This window comes from Hypanus sabinus, chromosome 4, assembly GCF_030144855.1.
Source record: "Hypanus sabinus isolate sHypSab1 chromosome 4, sHypSab1.hap1, whole genome shotgun sequence".
NCBI lineage: Eukaryota > Metazoa > Chordata > Chondrichthyes > Myliobatiformes > Dasyatidae > Hypanus > Hypanus sabinus.
Genome location: NC_082709.1, coordinates 65,844,739 through 65,864,973, shown reverse-complemented (window position 1 = coordinate 65,864,973; position 20,235 = coordinate 65,844,739).

Below are 20,235 nucleotides of genomic sequence, written 5' to 3'. Positions count from 1 at the left end.
TCGGTCTCATACTCCATTACCTCGATTCGACACCCTCGGTCTCAGACTCCATTACCTCGATTCGACACCCTCGGTCTCACACTCAATCACCTCGATTCGACACCCTCGGTCTCAGACTCCATTACCACGATTCGACACTCTGGGGCGCAGGATCCATTACCTCGATTCGACACCCTCGTGCTCAGACTCCATTACCTCGATTCGAAACCCTCCGGCTCAGACTCCATTCCCTCCATTCGACACCCTAGGGCTCAGACTCCAATACCTCGATTCGACACCCTCGGTCTCATACTCCATTTACTCAATTCGAAACCCACGGGCTCTGACTCCATTACCTCGATTCGACACCCTCGGCCTCAGACTCCATTACCTCGATTCGACACCCTCGGCCTCAGACTCCATTAACTCGATTCGACACCCTCGGTCTCAGACTCCATTACCTCGATTCGACACTCTGGGGCGCAGGATCCATTACCTCGATTCGACACCCTCGTGCTCAGACTCCATTACCTCGATTCGAAACCCTCCGGCTCAGACTCCATTCCCTCCATTCGACACCCTAGGGCTCAGACTCCAATACCTCGATTCGACACCCTCGGTCTCAGACTCCATTACCTCGATTCGACACTCTGGGGCGCAGGATCCATTACCTCGATTCGACACCCTCGTGCTCAGACTCCATTACCTCGATTCGAAACCCTCCGGCTCAGACTCCATTCCCTCCATTCGACACCCTAGGGCTCTGACTCCATTACCTCGATTCGACACCCTCGGCCTCAGACTCCATTACCTCGATTCGACACCCTCGGCCTCAGACTCCATTAACTCGATTCGACACCCTCGGTCTCAGACTCCATTACCTCGATTCGACACTCTGGGGCGCAGGATCCATTACCTCGATTCGACACCCTCGTGCTCAGACTCCATTACCTCGATTCGAAACCCTCCGGCTCAGACTCCATTCCCTCGATTCGACACCCTCGGTCTCAGACTCCATTACCTCGATTCGACACCCTCGGTCTCAGACTCCATTACCTCGATTCGACACCCTCGGTCTCAGACTCCATTACCTCGATTCGACACCCTCGTGCTCAGACTCCATTACCTCGATTCGAAACCCTCCGGCTCAGACTCCATTCCCTCCATTCGACACCCTAGGGCTCAGACTCCAATACCTCGATTCGACACCCTCGGTCTCATACTCCATTTACTCAATTCGAAACCCACGGGCTCTGACTCCATTACCTCGATTCGACACCCTCGGCCTCAGACTCCATTACCTCGATTCGACACCCTCGGCCTCAGACTCCATTAACTCGATTCGACACCCTCGGTCTCAGACTCCATTACCTCGATTCGACACTCTGGGGCGCAGGATCCATTACCTCGATTCGACACCGTCGTGCTCAGACTCCATTACCTCGATTCGAAACCCTCCGGCTCAGACTCCATTCCCTCGATTCGACACCCTCGGTCTCAGACTCCATTACCTCGATTCGACACCCTCGGTCTCAGACTCCATTACCTCGATTCGACACCCTCGGTCTCAGACTCCATTACCTCGATTCGACACCCTCGGTCTCAGACTCCATTACCTCGATTCAACACCCTCGGTCTCAGACTCCATTACCTCGATTCAACACCCTCGGTCTCAGACTCCATTACCTCGATTCAACACCCTCGGACTCTGACTCCATTACCTGAATTCGACACCCTTGGCCTCAGACTCCATTAACTCGATTCGACACCCTCGGTCTCAGACTCCATTATCTCGATTCGACACTCTGGGGCGCAGGATCCATTACCTCGATTCGACACCCTCGTGCTCAGACTCCATTACCTCGATTCGAAACCCTCCGGCTCAGACTCCATTCCCTCCATTCGACACCCTAGGGCTCAGACTCCAATACCTCGATTCGACACCCTCGGTCTCATACTCCACTTACTCAATTCGAAACCCACGGGCTCTGACTCCATTACCTCGATTCGACACCCTCGGCCTCAGACTCCATTACCTCGATTCGACACCCTCGGCCTCAGACTCCATTAACTCGATTCGACACCCTCGGTCTCAGACTCCATTACCTCGATTCGACACTCTGGGGCGCAGGATCCATTACCTCGATTCGACACCCTCGTGCTCAGACTCCATTACCTCGATTCGAAACCCTCCGGCTCAGACTCCATTCCCTCCATTCGACACCCTAGGGCTCAGACTCCAATACCTCGATTCGACACCCTCGGTCTCAGACTCCATTACCTCGATTCGACACTCTGGGGCGCAGGATCCATTACCTCGATTCGACACCCTCGTGCTCAGACTCCATTACCTCGATTCGAAACCCTCCGGCTCAGACTCCATTCCCTCCATTCGACACCCTAGGGCTCAGACTCCAATACCTCGATTCGACACCCTCGGTCTCATACTCCATTTACTCAATTCGAAACCCACGGGCTCTGACTCCATTACCTCGATTCGACACCCTCGGCCTCAGACTCCATTACCTCGATTCGACACCCTCGGCCTCAGACTCCATTAACTCGATTCGACACCCTCGGTCTCAGACTCCATTACCTCGATTCAACACTCTGGGGCGCAGGATCCATTACCTCGATTCGACACCCTCGTGCTCAGACTCCATTACCTCGATTCGAAACCCTCCGGCTCAGACTCCATTCCCTCGATTCGACACCCTCGGTCTCAGACTCCATTACCTCGATTCGACACCCTCGGTCTCAGACTCCATTACCTCGATTCGACACCCTCGGTCTCAGACTCCATTACCTGGATTCGACACCCTCGTGCTCAGACTCCATTACCTCGATTCGAAACCCTCCGGCTCAGACTCCATTCCCTCGATTCGACACCCTCGGTCTCAGACTCCATTACCTCGATTCGACACCCTCGGTCTCAGACTCCATTACCTCGATTCGACACCCTCGGTCTCAGACTCCATTACCTCGATTCGACACCCTCGGTCTCAGACTCCATTACCTCGATTCAACACCCTCGGTCTCAGACTCCATTACCTCGATTCAACACCCTCGGTCTCAGACTCCATTACCTCGATTCAACACCCTCGGACTCTGACTCCATTACCTGAATTCGACACCCTTGGCCTCAGACTCCATTAACTCGATTCGACACCCTCGGTCTCAGACTCCATTATCTCGATTCGACACTCTGGGGCGCAGGATCCATTACCTCGATTCGACACCCTCGTGCTCAGACTCCATTACCTCGATTCGAAACCCTCCGGCTCAGACTCCATTCCCTCCATTCGACACCCTAGGGCTCAGACTCCAATACCTCGATTCGACACCCTCGGTCTCATACTCCACTTACTCAATTCGAAACCCACGGGCTCTGACTCCATTACCTCGATTCGACACCCTCGGCCTCAGACTCCATTACCTCGATTCGACACCCTCGGCCTCAGACTCCATTAACTCGATTCGACACCCTCGGTCTCAGACTCCATTACCTCGATTCGACACTCTGGGGCGCAGGATCCATTACCTCGATTCGACACCCTCGTGCTCAGACTCCATTACCTCGATTCGAAACCCTCCGGCTCAGACTCCATTCCTTCCATTCGACACCCTAGGGCTCAGACTCCAATACCTCGATTCGACACCCTCGGTCTCAGACTCCATTACCTCGATTCGACACTCTGGGGCGCAGGATCCATTACCTCGATTCGACACCCTCGTGCTCAGACTCCATTACCTCGATTCGAAACCCTCCGGCTCAGACTCCATTCCCTCCATTCGACACCCTAGGGCTCAGACTCCAATACCTCGATTCGACACCCTCGGTCTCATACTCCATTTACTCAATTCGAAACCCACGGGCTCTGACTCCATTACCTCGATTCGACACCCTCGGCCTCAGACTCCATTACCTCGATTCGACACCCTCGGCCTCAGACTCCATTAACTCGATTCGACACCCTCGGTCTCAGACTCCATTACCTCGATTCAACACTCTGGGGCGCAGGATCCATTACCTCGATTAGACACCCTCGTGCTCAGACTCCATTACCTCGATTCGAAACCCTCCGGCTCAGACTCCATTCCCTCGATTCGACACCCTCGGTCTCAGACTCCATTACCTCGATTCGACACCCTCGGTCTCAGACTCCATTACCTCGATTCGACACCCTCGGTCTCAGACTCCATTACCTCGATTCGACACCCTCGGTCTCAGACTCCATTACCTCGATTCAACACCCTCGGTCTCAGACTCCATTACCTCGATTCAACACCCTCGGACTCTGACTCCATTACCTCGGTTCGACACCCTCGGTCTCATACTCCATTACCTCGATTAGACACCCTCAGGCTCAGACTCCATTACCTCGATTCGACACCCTCGGTCTCAGACTCCATTACCTCGATTCGACACCCTCGGTCTCAGACTCCATTACCTCGATTCGACACCCTCGGTCTCAGACTCCATTACCTCGATTCGACAGCCTCGGCCTCAGACTCCATTACCTCGATTCGACACCCTCGGCCTCAGACTCCATTACCTGAATTCGACACCCTTGGACTCAGACTCCATTTACTCGATTTGAAACCCTCGCACGCAGACTCCATTACCTCTATTCGACACAAGGGCTCAGGCTCCATTACCTCGATTCAACTCCGCCGAACTCAGACTCCATTACCTCGATTCGACACCCTCGGTCTCAGACTCCATTACCTCGATTCGACACCCTGGGGCTCTGACTCCATTACCTCGATTCGACACCCTCGGTCTCAGACTCCATTACCTCGATTCGACACCCTGGGGCTCTGACTCCATTACCTCGATTCGACACCCTCGGTCTCAGACTCCATTACCTCGATTGGACACCCTCGGTCTCAGACTCCATTACCTCGATTCGACACCCTCGGTCTCAGACTCCATTACCTCGATTCGACACCCTCAGGCTCAGACTCCATTACCTCGATTCGACACCCTCGGTCTCAGACTCCATTACCTCAATACGACACCCTCGGGCTCAGACTCCATTACCTCGATTCGACACCCTCGGGCTCAGACTCCATTACCTCGATTCGACACCCTCGGTCTCATACTCCATTACCTCGATTCGACACCCTCAGGCTCAGACTCCATTACCTCGATTCGACACCCTCGGTCTCAGACTCCATTACCTCGATTCGACACCCTCGGTCTCAGACTCCATTACCTCGATTCGACACCCTCGGTCTCAGACTCCATTACCTCGATTCGACAGCCTCGGCCTCAGACTCCATTACCTCGATTCGACACCCTCGGCCTCAGACTCCATTACCTGAATTCGACACCCTTGGCCTCAGACTCCATTTACTCGATTTGAAACCCTCGCACGCAGACTCCATTACCTCTATTCGACACAAGGGCTCAGGCTCCATTACCTCGATTCAACTCCGCCGAACTCAGACTCCATTACCTCGATTCGACACCCTCGGTCTCAGACTCCATTACCTCGATTCGACACCCTGGGGCTCTGACTCCATTACCTCGATTCGACACCCTCGGTCTCAGACTCCATTACCTCGATTCGACACCCTGGGGCTCTGACTCCATTACCTCGATTCGACACCCTCGGTCTCAGACTCCATTACCTCGATTCGACAACCTCGGTCTCAGACTCCATTACCTCGATTGGACACCCTCGGTCTCAGACTCCATTACCTCGATTCGACACCCTCGGTCTCAGACTCCATTACCTCGATTCGACACCCTCAGGCTCAGACTCCATTACCTCGATTCGACACCCTCGGTCTCAGACTCCATTACCTCAATACGACACCCTCGGGCTCAGACTCCATTACCTCGATTCGACACCCTCGGGCTCAGACTCCATTACCTCGATTCGACACCCTCGGGCTCAGACTCCATTACCTCGATTCGACACCCTCGGTCTCAGACTCCATTACCTCTATTCGACACCCTCGGGCTCACACTCAATCACCTCGATTCGACACCCTCGTGCTCAGACTCCATTACCTCGATTCGAAACCCTCCGGCTCAGACTCCATTCCCTCCATTCGACACCCTAGGGCTCAGACTCCAATACCTCGATTCGACACCCTCGGTCTCATACTCCATTACCTCGATTCGACACCCTCGGTCTCAGACTCCATTACCTCGATTCGACACCCTCGGTCTCACACTCAATCACCTCGATTCGACACCCTCGGTCTCAGACTCCATTATCTCGATTCGACACTCTGGGGCGCAGGATCCATTACCTCGATTCGACACCCTCGTGCTCAGACTCCATTACCTCGATTCGAAACCCTCCGGCTCAGACTCCATTCCCTCCATTCGACACCCTAGGGCTCAGACTCCAATACCTCGATTCGACACCCTCGGTCTCATACTCCACTTACTCAATTCGAAACCCACGGGCTCTGACTCCATTACCTCGATTCGACACCCTCGGCCTCAGACTCCATTACCTCGATTCGACACCCTCGGCCTCAGACTCCATTAACTCGATTCGACACCCTCGGTCTCAGACTCCATTACCTCGATTCGACACTCTGGGGCGCAGGATCCATTACCTCGATTCGACACCCTCGTGCTCAGACTCCATTACCTCGATTCGACACCCTCGGTCTCAGACTCCATTACCTCGATTGGACACCCTCGGTCTCAGACTCCATTACCTCGATTCGACACCCTCGGTCTCAGACTCCATTACCTCGATTCGACACCCTCAGGCTCAGACTCCATTACCTCGATTCGACACCCTCGGTCTCAGACTCCATTACCTCAATACGACACCCTCGGGCTCAGACTCCATTACCTCGATTCGACACCCTCGGGCTCAGACTCCATTACCTCGATTCGACACCCTCGGTCTCATACTCCATTACCTCGATTCGACACCCTCAGGCTCAGACTCCATTACCTCGATTCGACACCCTCGGTCTCAGACTCCATTACCTCGATTCGACACCCTCGGTCTCAGACTCCATTACCTCGATTCGACACCCTCGGTCTCAGACTCCATTACCTCGATTCGACAGCCTCGGCCTCAGACTCCATTACCTCGATTCGACACCCTCGGCCTCAGACTCCATTACCTGAATTCGACACCCTTGGCCTCAGACTCCATTTACTCGATTTGAAACCCTCGCACGCAGACTCCATTACCTCTATTCGACACAAGGGCTCAGGCTCCATTACCTCGATTCAACTCCGCCGAACTCAGACTCCATTACCTCGATTCGACACCCTCGGTCTCAGACTCCATTACCTCGATTCGACACCCTGGGGCTCTGACTCCATTACCTCGATTCGACACCCTCGGTCTCAGACTCCATTACCTCGATTCGACACCCTGGGGCTCTGACTCCATTACCTCGATTCGACACCCTCGGTCTCAGACTCCATTACCTCGATTCGACAACCTCGGTCTCAGACTCCATTACCTCGATTGGACACCCTCGGTCTCAGACTCCATTACCTCGATTCGACACCCTCGGTCTCAGACTCCATTACCTCGATTCGACACCCTCAGGCTCAGACTCCATTACCTCGATTCGACACCCTCGGTCTCAGACTCCATTACCTCAATACGACACCCTCGGGCTCAGACTCCATTACCTCGATTCGACACCCTCGGGCTCAGACTCCATTACCTCGATTCGACACCCTCGGGCTCAGACTCCATTACCTCGATTCGACACCCTCGGTCTCAGACTCCATTACCTCTATTCGACACCCTCGGGCTCACACTCAATCACCTCGATTCGACACCCTCGTGCTCAGACTCCATTACCTCGATTCGAAACCCTCCGGCTCAGACTCCATTCCCTCCATTCGACACCCTAGGGCTCAGACTCCAATACCTCGATTCGACACCCTCGGTCTCATACTCCATTACCTCGATTCGACACCCTCGGTCTCAGACTCCATTACCTCGATTCGACACCCTCGGTCTCACACTCAATCACCTCGATTCGACACCCTCGGTCTCAGACTCCATTATCTCGATTCGACACTCTGGGGCGCAGGATCCATTACCTCGATTCGACACCCTCGTGCTCAGACTCCATTACCTCGATTCGAAACCCTCCGGCTCAGACTCCATTCCCTCCATTCGACACCCTAGGGCTCAGACTCCAATACCTCGATTCGACACCCTCGGTCTCATACTCCACTTACTCAATTCGAAACCCACGGGCTCTGACTCCATTACCTCGATTCGACACCCTCGGCCTCAGACTCCATTACCTCGATTCGACACCCTCGGCCTCAGACTCCATTAACTCGATTCGACACCCTCGGTCTCAGACTCCATTACCTCGATTCGACACTCTGGGGCGCAGGATCCATTACCTCGATTCGACACCCTCGTGCTCAGACTCCATTACCTCGATTCGAAACCCTCCGGCTCAGACTCCATTCCCTCCATTCGACACCCTAGGGCTCAGACTCCAATACCTCGATTCGACACCCTCGGTCTCAGACTCCATTACCTCGATTCGACACTCTGGGGCGCAGGATCCATTACCTCGATTCGACACCCTCGTGCTCAGACTCCATTACCTCGATTCGAAACCCTCCGGCTCAGACTCCATTCCCTCCATTAGAAACCCTAGGGCTCAGACTCCAATACCTCGATTCGACACCCTCGGTCTCATACTCCATTTACTCAATTCGAAACCCACGGGCTCTGACTCCATTACCTCGATTCGACACCCTCGGCCTCAGACTCCATTACCTCGATTCGACACCCTCGGCCTCAGACTCCATTAACTCGATTCGACACCCTCGGTCTCAGACTCCATTACCTCGATTCGACACTCTGGGGCGCAGGATCCATTACCTCGATTCGACACCCTCGTGCTCAGACTCCATTACCTCGATTCGAAACCCTCCGGCTCAGACTCCATTCCCTCGATTCGACACCCTCGGTCTCAGACTCCATTACCTCGATTCGACACCCTCGGTCTCAGACTCCATTACCTCGATTCGACACCCTCGGTCTCAGACTCCATTACCTCGATTCGACACCCTCGGTCTCAGACTCCATTACCTCGATTCAACACCCTCGGACTCTGACTCCATTACCTCGGTTCGACACCCTCGGTCTCATACTCCATTACCTCGATTCGACACCCTCAGGCTCAGACTCCATTACCTCGATTCGACACCCTCGGTCTCAGACTCCATTACCTCGATTCGACACCCTCGGTCTCAGACTCCATTACCTCGATTCGACACCCTCGGTCTCAGACTCCATTACCTCGATTCGACAGCCTCGGCCTCAGACTCCATTACCTCGATTCGACACCCTCGGCCTCAGACTCCATTACCTGAATTCGACACCCTTGGCCTCAGACTCCATTTACTCGATTTGAAACCCTCGCACGCAGACTCCATTACCTCTATTCGACACAAGGGCTCAGGCTCCATTACCTCGATTCAACTCCGCCGAACTCAGACTCCATTACCTCGATTCGACACCCTCGGTCTCAGACTCCATTACCTCGATTCGACACCCTGGGGCTCTGACTCCATTACCTCGATTCGACACCCTCGGTCTCAGACTCCATTACCTCGATTCGACACCCTGGGGCTCTGACTCCATTACCTCGATTCGACACCCTCGGTCTCAGACTCCATTACCTCGATTCGACACCCTCGGTCTCAGACTCCATTACCTCGATTGGACACCCTCGGTCTCAGACTCCATTACCTCGATTCGACACCCTCGGTCTCAGACTCCATTACCTCGATTCGACACCCTCAGGCTCAGACTCCATTACCTCGATTCGACACCCTCGGTCTCAGACTCCATTACCTCAATACGACACCCTCGGGCTCAGACTCCATTACCTCGATTCGACACCCTCGGGCTCAGACTCCATTACCTCGATTCGACACCCTCGGTCTCATACTCCATTACCTCGATTCGACACCCTCAGGCTCAGACTCCATTACCTCGATTCGACACCCTCGGTCTCAGACTCCATTACCTCGATTCGACACCCTCGGTCTCAGACTCCATTACCTCGATTCGACACCCTCGGTCTCAGACTCCATTACCTCGATTCGACAGCCTCGGCCTCAGACTCCATTACCTCGATTCGACACCCTCGGCCTCAGACTCCATTACCTGAATTCGACACCCTTGGCCTCAGACTCCATTTACTCGATTTGAAACCCTCGCACGCAGACTCCATTACCTCTATTCGACACAAGGGCTCAGGCTCCATTACCTCGATTCAACTCCGCCGAACTCAGACTCCATTACCTCGATTCGACACCCTCGGTCTCAGACTCCATTACCTCGATTCGACACCCTGGGGCTCTGACTCCATTACCTCGATTCGACACCCTCGGTCTCAGACTCCATTACCTCGATTCGACACCCTGGGGCTCTGACTCCATTACCTCGATTCGACACCCTCGGTCTCAGACTCCATTACCTCGATTCGACACCCTCGGTCTCAGACTCCATTACCTCGATTGGACACCCTCGGTCTCAGACTCCATTACCTCGATTCGACACCCTCGGTCTCAGACTCCATTACCTCGATTCGACACCCTCAGGCTCAGACTCCATTACCTCGATTCGACACCCTCGGTCTCAGACTCCATTACCTCAATACGACACCCTCGGGCTCAGACTCCATTACCTCGATTCGACACCCTCGGGCTCAGACTCCATTACCTCGATTCGACACCCTCGGGCTCAGACTCCATTACCTCGATTCGACACCCTCGGTCTCAGACTCCATTACCTCTATTCGACACCCTCGGGCTCACACTCAATCACCTCGATTCGACACCCTCGGTCTCATACTCCATTACCTCGATTCGACACCCTCGGTCTCAGACTCCATTACCTCGATTCGACACCCTCGGTCTCACACTCAATCACCTCGATTCGACACCCTCGGTCTCAGACTCCATTACCTCGATTCGACACTCTGGGGCGCAGGATCCATTACCTCGATTCGACACCCTCGTGCTCAGACTCCTTTACCTCGATTCGAAACCCTCCGGCTCAGACTCCATTCCCTCCATTCGACACCCTAGGGCTCAGACTCCAATACCTCGATTCGACACCCTCGGTCTCATACTCCATTTACTCAATTCGAAACCCACGGGCTCTGACTCCATTACCTCGATTCGACACCCTCGGCCTCAGACTCCATTACCTCGATTCGACACCCTCGGCCTCAGACTCCATTAACTCGATTCGACACCCTCGGTCTCAGACTCCATTACCTCGATTCGACACTCTGGGGCGCAGGATCCATTACCTCGATTCGACACCCTCGTGCTCAGACTCCATTACCTCGATTCGAAACCCTCCGGCTCAGACTCCATTCCCTCCATTCGACACCCTAGGGCTCAGACTCCAATACCTCGATTCGACACCCTCGGTCTCATACTCCATTTACTCAATTCGAAACCCACGGGCTCTGACTCCATTACCTCGATTCGACACCCTCGGCCTCAGACTCCATTACCTGAAATCGACACCCTTGGCCTCAGACTCCATTTGCTCAATTTGAAACCCTCGCACGCAGACTCCATTACCTCTATTCGATACTAGGGCTCAGGCTCCATTAACTCGATTCAACTCCGCCGTACTCAGACTCCATTACCTCGATTCGACACCCTCGGTCTCAGACTCCATTACCTCGATTCGACATCCTCGGGCTCAGACTCCATTACCTCGATTCGACATCCTCGGGCTCTGACTCCATTACCTCAATTCGACACCCTCGGGCTCTGACTCCATTACCTCGATTCGACACCCTCCGGCTCAGACTCCATTCCCTCTATTTGACACCCTAGGGCTCAGACTCCAATACCTCGATTCGACTCCCTCTTACTCAGACTCCATTACCTCGATTCGACACTCTGGGGCTCAGGATCCATTACCTCGATTCGACTCCCTCTTACTCAGACTCCATTACCTCGATTCGACACTCTGGGGCGCAGGATCCATTACCTCGATTCGACACCCTCGTGCTCAGACTCCATTACCTCGATTCGAAACCCTCCAGCTCAGACTCCATTCCCTCCATTCGACACCCTAGGGCTCAGACTCCAATACCTCGATTCGACACCCTCGGTCTCATACTCCATTACCTCGATTCGACACCCTCGGCCTCAGACTCCATTACCTCGATTCGACACCCTCGGCCTCAGACTCCATTACCTGAAATCGACACCCTTGGCCTCAGACTCCATTTGCTCAATTTGAAACCCTCGCACGCAGACTCCATTACCTCTATTCGACACTAGGGCTCAGGCTCCATTACCTCGATTCAACTCCGCCGAACTCAGACTCCATTACCTCTATTCGACACCCTCGGTCTCAGACTCCATTACCTCAATTCAACACCCTCGGGCTCTGACTCCATTAGCTCGATTCGACACCCTCGGTCTCAGACTCCATTACCTCGATTGGACACCCTCGGGCTCAGACTCCATTACCTCAATTCGACACTCTAGGGCTCAGGCTCCATTACATTGATTCGACTCCCTCGAACTCAGACTCCATTGCCTCGATTCGACACCCTCGAACTCAGACTCCATTACCTCAATTCGACACCCTCGGGCTCAGACTGAATTACCTCGATTCGACGCCCTCGGTCTCAGACTCTATTACCTCGATTCGACACCCTCGGTCTCAGACTCTATTACCTCGATTCGACACCCTCGGTCTCAGACTCCATTACCTCGATTCGACACCCTCGGTCTCAGACTCCATTACCTCGATTCGACACCCTGGGGCTCTGACTCCATTACCTCGATTCGACACCCTCGGTCTCAGACTCCATTACCTCGATTCGACACCCTCGGTCTCAGACTCCATTACCTCGATTGGACACCCTCGGTCTCAGACTCCATTACCTCGATTCGACACCCTTGGGCTCGGACTCCATTACCTCGATTCGACACCCTCAGGCTCAGACTCCATTACCTCGATTCGACACCCTCGGTCTCAGACTCCATTACCTCAATACGACACCCTCGGGCTCAGACTCCATTACCTCGATTCGACACCCTCGGGCTCAGACTCCATTACCTCGATTCGACACCCTCGGGCTCAGACTCCATTACCTCGATTCGACACCCTCGGTCTCAGACTCCATTACCTCTATTCGACACCCTCGGGCTCACACTCAATCACCTCGATTCGACACCCTCGGTCTCATACTCCATTACCTCGATTCGACACCCTCGGTCTCAGACTCCATTACCTCGATTCGACACCCTCGGTCTCACACTCAATCACCTCGATTCGACACCCTCGGTCTCAGACTCCATTACCACGATTCGACACTCTGGGGCGCAGGATCCATTACCTCGATTCGACACCCTCGTGCTCAGACTCCATTACCTCGATTCGAAACCCTCCGGCTCAGACTCCATTCCCTCCATTCGACACCCTAGGGCTCAGACTCCAATACCTCGATTCGACACCCTCGGTCTCATACTCCATTTACTCAATTCGAAACCCACGGGCTCTGACTCCATTACCTCGATTCGACACCCTCGGCCTCAGACTCCATTACCTCGATTCGACACCCTCGGCCTCAGACTCCATTAACTCGATTCGACACCCTCGGTCTCAGACTCCATTACCTCGATTCGACACTCTGGGGCGCAGGATCCATTACCTCGATTCGACACCCTCGTGCTCAGACTCCATTACCTCGATTCGAAACCCTCCGGCTCAGACTCCATTCCCTCCATTCGACACCCTAGGGCTCAGACTCCAATACCTCGATTCGACACCCTCGGTCTCAGACTCCATTACCTCGATTCGACACTCTGGGGCGCAGGATCCATTACCTCGATTCGACACCCTCGTGCTCAGACTCCATTACCTCGATTCGAAACCCTCCGGCTCAGACTCCATTCCCTCCATTCGACACCCTAGGGCTCAGACTCCAATACCTCGATTCGACACCCTCGGTCTCATACTCCATTTACTCAATTCGAAACCCACGGGCTCTGACTCCATTACCTCGATTCGACACCCTCGGCCTCAGACTCCATTACCTCGATTCGACACCCTCGGCCTCAGACTCCATTAACTCGATTCGACACCCTCGGTCTCAGACTCCATTACCTCGATTCGACACTCTGGGGCGCAGGATCCATTACCTCGATTCGACACCCTCGTGCTCAGACTCCATTACCTCGATTCGAAACCCTCCGGCTCAGACTCCATTCCCTCGATTCGACACCCTCGGTCTCAGACTCCATTACCTCGATTCGACACCCTCGGTCTCAGACTCCATTACCTCGATTCGACACCCTCGGTCTCAGACTCCATTACCTCGATTCGACACCCTCGGTCTCAGACTCCATTACCTCGATTCAACACCCTCGGTCTCAGACTCCATTACCTCGATTCAACACCCTCGGACTCTGACTCCATTACCTCGGTTCGACACCCTCGGTCTCATACTCCATTACCTCGATTCGACACCCTCAGGCTCAGACTCCATTACCTCGATTCGACACCCTCGGTCTCAGACTCCATTACCTCGATTCGACACCCTCGGTCTCAGACTCCATTACCTCGATTCGACACCCTCGGTCTCAGACTCCATTACCTCGATTCGACAGCCTCGGCCTCAGACTCCATTACCTCGATTCGACACCCTCGGCCTCAGACTCCATTACCTGAATTCGACACCCTTGGCCTCAGACTCCATTTACTCGATTTGAAACCCTCGCACGCAGACTCCATTACCTCTGTTCGACACAAGGGCTCATGCTCCATTACCTCGATTCAACTCCGCCGAACTCAGACTCCATTACCTCGATTCGACACCCTCGGTCTCAGACTCCATTACCTCGATTCGACACCCTGGGGCTCTGACTCCATTACCTCGATTCGACACCCTCGGTCTCAGACTCCATTACCTCGATTCGACACCCTGGGGCTCTGACTCCATTACCTCGATTCGACACCCTCGGTCTCAGACTCCATTACCTCGATTCGACACCCTCGGTCTCAGACTCCATTACCTCGATTGGACACCCTCGGTCTCAGACTCCATTACCTCGATTCGACACCCTCGGTCTCAGACTCCATTACCTCGATTCGACACCCTCAGGCTCAGACTCCATTACCTCGATTCGACACCCTCGGTCTCAGACTCCATTACCTCAATACGACACCCTCGGGCTCAGACTCCATTACCTCGATTCGACACCCTCGGGCTCAGACTCCATTACCTCGATTCGACACCCTCGGGCTCAGACTCCATTACCTCGATTCGACACCCTCGGTCTCAGACTCCATTACCTCTATTCGACACCCTCGGGCTCACACTCAATCACCTCGATTCGACACCCTCGGTCTCATACTCCATTACCTCGATTCGACACCCTCGGTCTCAGACTCCATTACCTCGATTCGACACCCTCGGTCTCACACTCAATCACCTCGATTCGACACCCTCGGTCTCAGACTCCATTACCTCGATTCGACACTCTGGGGCGCAGGATCCATTACCTCGATTCGACACCCTCGTGCTCAGACTCCTTTACCTCGATTCGAAACCCTCCGGCTCAGACTCCATTCCCTCCATTCGACACCCTAGGGCTCAGACTCCAATACCTCGATTCGACACCCTCGGTCTCATACTCCATTTACTCAATTCGAAACCCACGGGCTCTGACTCCATTACCTCGATTCGACACCCTCGGCCTCAGACTCCATTACCTCGATTCGACACCCTCGGCCTCAGACTCCATTAACTCGATTCGACACCCTCGGTCTCAGACTCCATTACCTCGATTCGACACTCTGGGGCGCAGGATCCATTACCTCGATTCGACACCCTCGTGCTCAGACTCCATTACCTCGATTCGAAACCCTCCGGCTCAGACTCCATTCCCTCCATTCGACACCCTAGGGCTCAGACTCCAATACCTCGATTCGACACCCTCGGTCTCATACTCCATTTACTCAATTCGAAACCCACGGGCTCTGACTCCATTACCTCGATTCGACACCCTCATGCTCTGACCCCATTACCTCGATTCGACACCCTCGGTCTCATACTCCATTACCTCGATTCGACACCCTCGGGCTCAGACTCCAATACCTCGATTCGACACCCTCGGTCTCATACTCCATTTACTCAATTCGAAACCCACGGGCTCTGACTCCATTACCTCGATTCGACACCCTCGGCCTCAGACTCCATTACCTCGATTCGACACCCTCGGCCTCAGACTCCATTAACTCGATTCGACACCCTCGGTCTCAGACTCCATTACCTCGATTCGACACTCTGGGGCGCAGGATCCATTACCTCGATTCGACACCCTCGTGCTCAGACTCCATTACCTCGATTCGAAACCCTCCGGCTCAGACTCCATTCCCTCCATTCGACACCCTAGGGCTCAGACTCCAATACCTCGATTCGACACCCTCGGTCTCATACTCCATTTACTCAATTCGAAACCCACGGGCTCTGACTCCATTACCTCGATTCGACACCCTCATGCTCTGACCCCATTACCTCGATTCGACACCCTCGGTCTCATACTCCATTACCTCGATTCGACACCCTCGGGCTCTGACTCCATTACCTCAATTCGACACCATCGGGCTCTGACTCCATTACCTCGATTCGACACTCTGGGGCTCTGACTCCATTACCTCGATTCGACACCCTCGGCCTCAGACTCCATTACCTGAATTCGACACCCTTGGCCTCAGACTCCATTTACTCGATTTGAAACCCTCGCACGCAGACTCCATTACCTCTATTCGACACAAGGGCTCAGGCTCCATTACCTCGATTCAACTCCCTCGAACTCAGACTCCATTCCCTCGATTCGACACCCTCGGTCTCAGACTCCATTACCTCGATTCGACTCCCTCGAACTCAGACTCCATTCCCTCGATTCGACACCCTCAGGCTCAGACTCCATTACCTCGATTCGACTCCGTCGAACTCAGACTCCATTACCTCGATTCGACACCCTCGGTCTCAGACTCCATTACCTCGATTCGACACCCTCAGGCTCAGACTCCATTACCTCGATTCGACACCCTCGGGCTCATACTCCATTACCTCGATTCGACACCCTCGGTCTCATACTCCATTACCTCAATTCGACACCCTCGGGCTCAGGCTCCATTACCTCGATTCGACACCCTCGGGCTCAGACTCCATTACCTCGATTCGACACCCTCGGTCTCAGACTCCATTACCTCGATTCGACACCCTCGGTCTCACACTCAATCACCTCGATTCGACACCCTCGGTCTCAGACTCCATTACCTCGATTCGACACTCTGGGGCGCAGGATCCATTACCTCGATTCGACACCCTCGTGCTCAGACTCCATTACCTCGATTCGAAACCCTCCGGCTCAGACTCCATTCCCTCCATTCGACACCCTAGGGCTCAGACTCCAATACCTCGATTCGACACCCTCGGTCTCATACTCCATTACCTCGATTCGACACCCTCGGGCTCAGACTCCAATACCTCGATTCGACACCCTCGGTCTCATACTCCATTACCTCGATTCGACACCCTCAGTCTCAGACTCCATTTACTCAATTCGAAACCCACGGGCTCTGACTCCATTACCTCGATTCGACACCCTCGGCCTCAGACTCCATTACCTCGATTCGACACCCTCGGCCTCAGACTCCATTACCTGAAATCGACACCCTTGGCCTCAGACTCCATTTGCTCAATTTGAAACCCTCGCACGCAGACTCCATTACCTCTATTCGATACTAGGGCTCAGGCTCCATTACCTCGATTCAACTCCGCCGAACTCAGACTCCATTACCTCGATTCGACACCCTCGGTCTCAGACTCCATTATCTCGATTCGACATCCTCGGGCTCAGACTCCATTACCTCGATTGGACACCCTCGGGCTCAGACTCCATTACCTCAATTCGACACCCTCGAACTCAGACTCCATTACCTCGATTCGACACCCTCGGACTCAGAATCCATTACCTCAATTCGACACCCTCGGGCACAGACTCCATTAACTCGATTCGACACCCTCGGTCTCAGACTCCATTACCTCGAATCGACATCCTCGGGCTCAGACTCCATTACCTCGATTCGACATCCTCGGGCTCTGACTCCATTACCTCAATTCGACACCCTCGGGCTCTGACTCCATTACCTCGATTCGACACCCTCCGGCTCAGACTCCATTCCCTCTATTTGACACCCTAGGGCTCAGACTCCAATACCTCGATTCGACTCCCTCTTACTCAGACTCCATTACCTCGATTCGACACTCTGGGGCTCAGGATCCATTACCTCGATTCGACTCCCTCTTACGCAGACTCCATTACCTCGATTCGACACTCTGGGGCGCAGGATCCATTACGATTCGACACCCTCGTGCTCAGACTCCATTACCTCGATTCGAAACCCTCCGGCTCAGACTCCATTACCTCCATTCGACACCCTACGGCTCAGACTCCAATACCTCGATTCGACACCCTCGGTCTCATACTCCATTACCTCGATTCGACACCCTCGGCCTCAGACTCCATTACCTCGATTCGACACCCTCGGCCTCAGACTCCATTACCTGAAATCGACACCCTTGGCCTCAGATTCCATTTGCTCAATTTGAAACCCTCGCACGCAGACTCCATTACCTCTATTCGACACTAGGGCTCAGGCTCCATTACCTCGATTCAACTCCGCCGAACTCAGACTCCATTACCTCTATTCGACACCCTCGGTCTCAGACTCCATTACCTCAATTCAACACCCTCGGGCTCTGACTCCATTAGCTCGATTCGACACCCTCGGTCTCAGACTCCATTACCTCGATTGGACACCCTCGGTCTCAGACTCCATTACCTCGATTCGACACCCTCGGACTCAGACTCCATTACCTCGATTGGACACCCTCGGGCTCAGACTCCATTACCTCAATTCGACACTCTAGGGCTCAGGCTCCATTGCCTCAATTCGACACCCTCGGGCTCAGGATCCATTACCTCAATTCGACACCCTCGGGCTCTGACTCCATTACCTCAATTCGACACTCTAGGGCTCAGGCTCCATTACATTGATTCGACTCCCTCGAACTCAGACACCATTACCTCGATTCGAAACCCTCGGGATCAGGATCCATTACCTCGATTCGACACCCTCGGGCTCAGGATCCATTACCTCGATTCGAGACACTCTGGCTCAGACTCCATTACGTCGATTCTACACCCTCGGGCTCAGACTCCATTAACTCGAATCGACATCCTCGGGCACAGACTCCATTACCTCGATTCGACACCCTTGGGCTCGGACTCCATTACTTCGATTTGACACCCTCTGGCTCGGAGTCCATTACCTCGATTCGACACTCACGGACTCAGACTCCATTACCTCGATTCGACTCCCTCGGGCTCTGACTCCATTCCCACGATTCGACACCCTCGGGCTCTGACTCCATTACCTCGATTCTACACCCTCGGGCTCAGACGTAACTATCTCCATTCAACACTCTCGGGCTCAGATCCATTACCTTGATTCAACACCCTCAAACTCAGACTCCATTATCACGTTTCAAAACCCTCGGACTCAGAATCCATTACCTCGATTCGAAACCCTCGGACTCCGACTCCCATACATCGATTTGACACCCTAGGCCTCAGACTCCATGACCTCGATTCGACACCCTTGGGCTCAGACACCATTACCTCAATTCGACACCCTCGGGCTCAGACTCCATTAACTCGATTCGACACCCTCGGGCTCAGACTCCATTAACTCGATTCGACATCCTCGGGCACAGACTCAATTACCTCTATTGAACTCCCTCGGGCTCAGACTCCATTACCTCGATTTGAAACCCTCTGGCTCGGAGTCCATTACCTCGATTCGACACTCACGGACTCAGACTCCATTCCCACGATTCGACACCCTCAGGCTCTGACTCCATTCCCACGATTCGACACCCTCAGGCTCTGACTCCATTAACTCGATTCGACATCCTCAGGCACAGACTCAATTACCTCTATTGAACTCCCTCGGTCTCAGTCTCCATTACCTCGATTCGACACCATTGGGCTCTGACTCCATTACCTCGATTCGACACCCTAGGCCTCAGACTCCATTCCCACGATTCGACACCCTCGGGCTCTGACTCCATTACCTCGATTCTACACCCTCGGGCTCAGACGTAACTATCTCCATTCAACACTCTCGGGCTCAGATCCATTACCTTGATTCAACA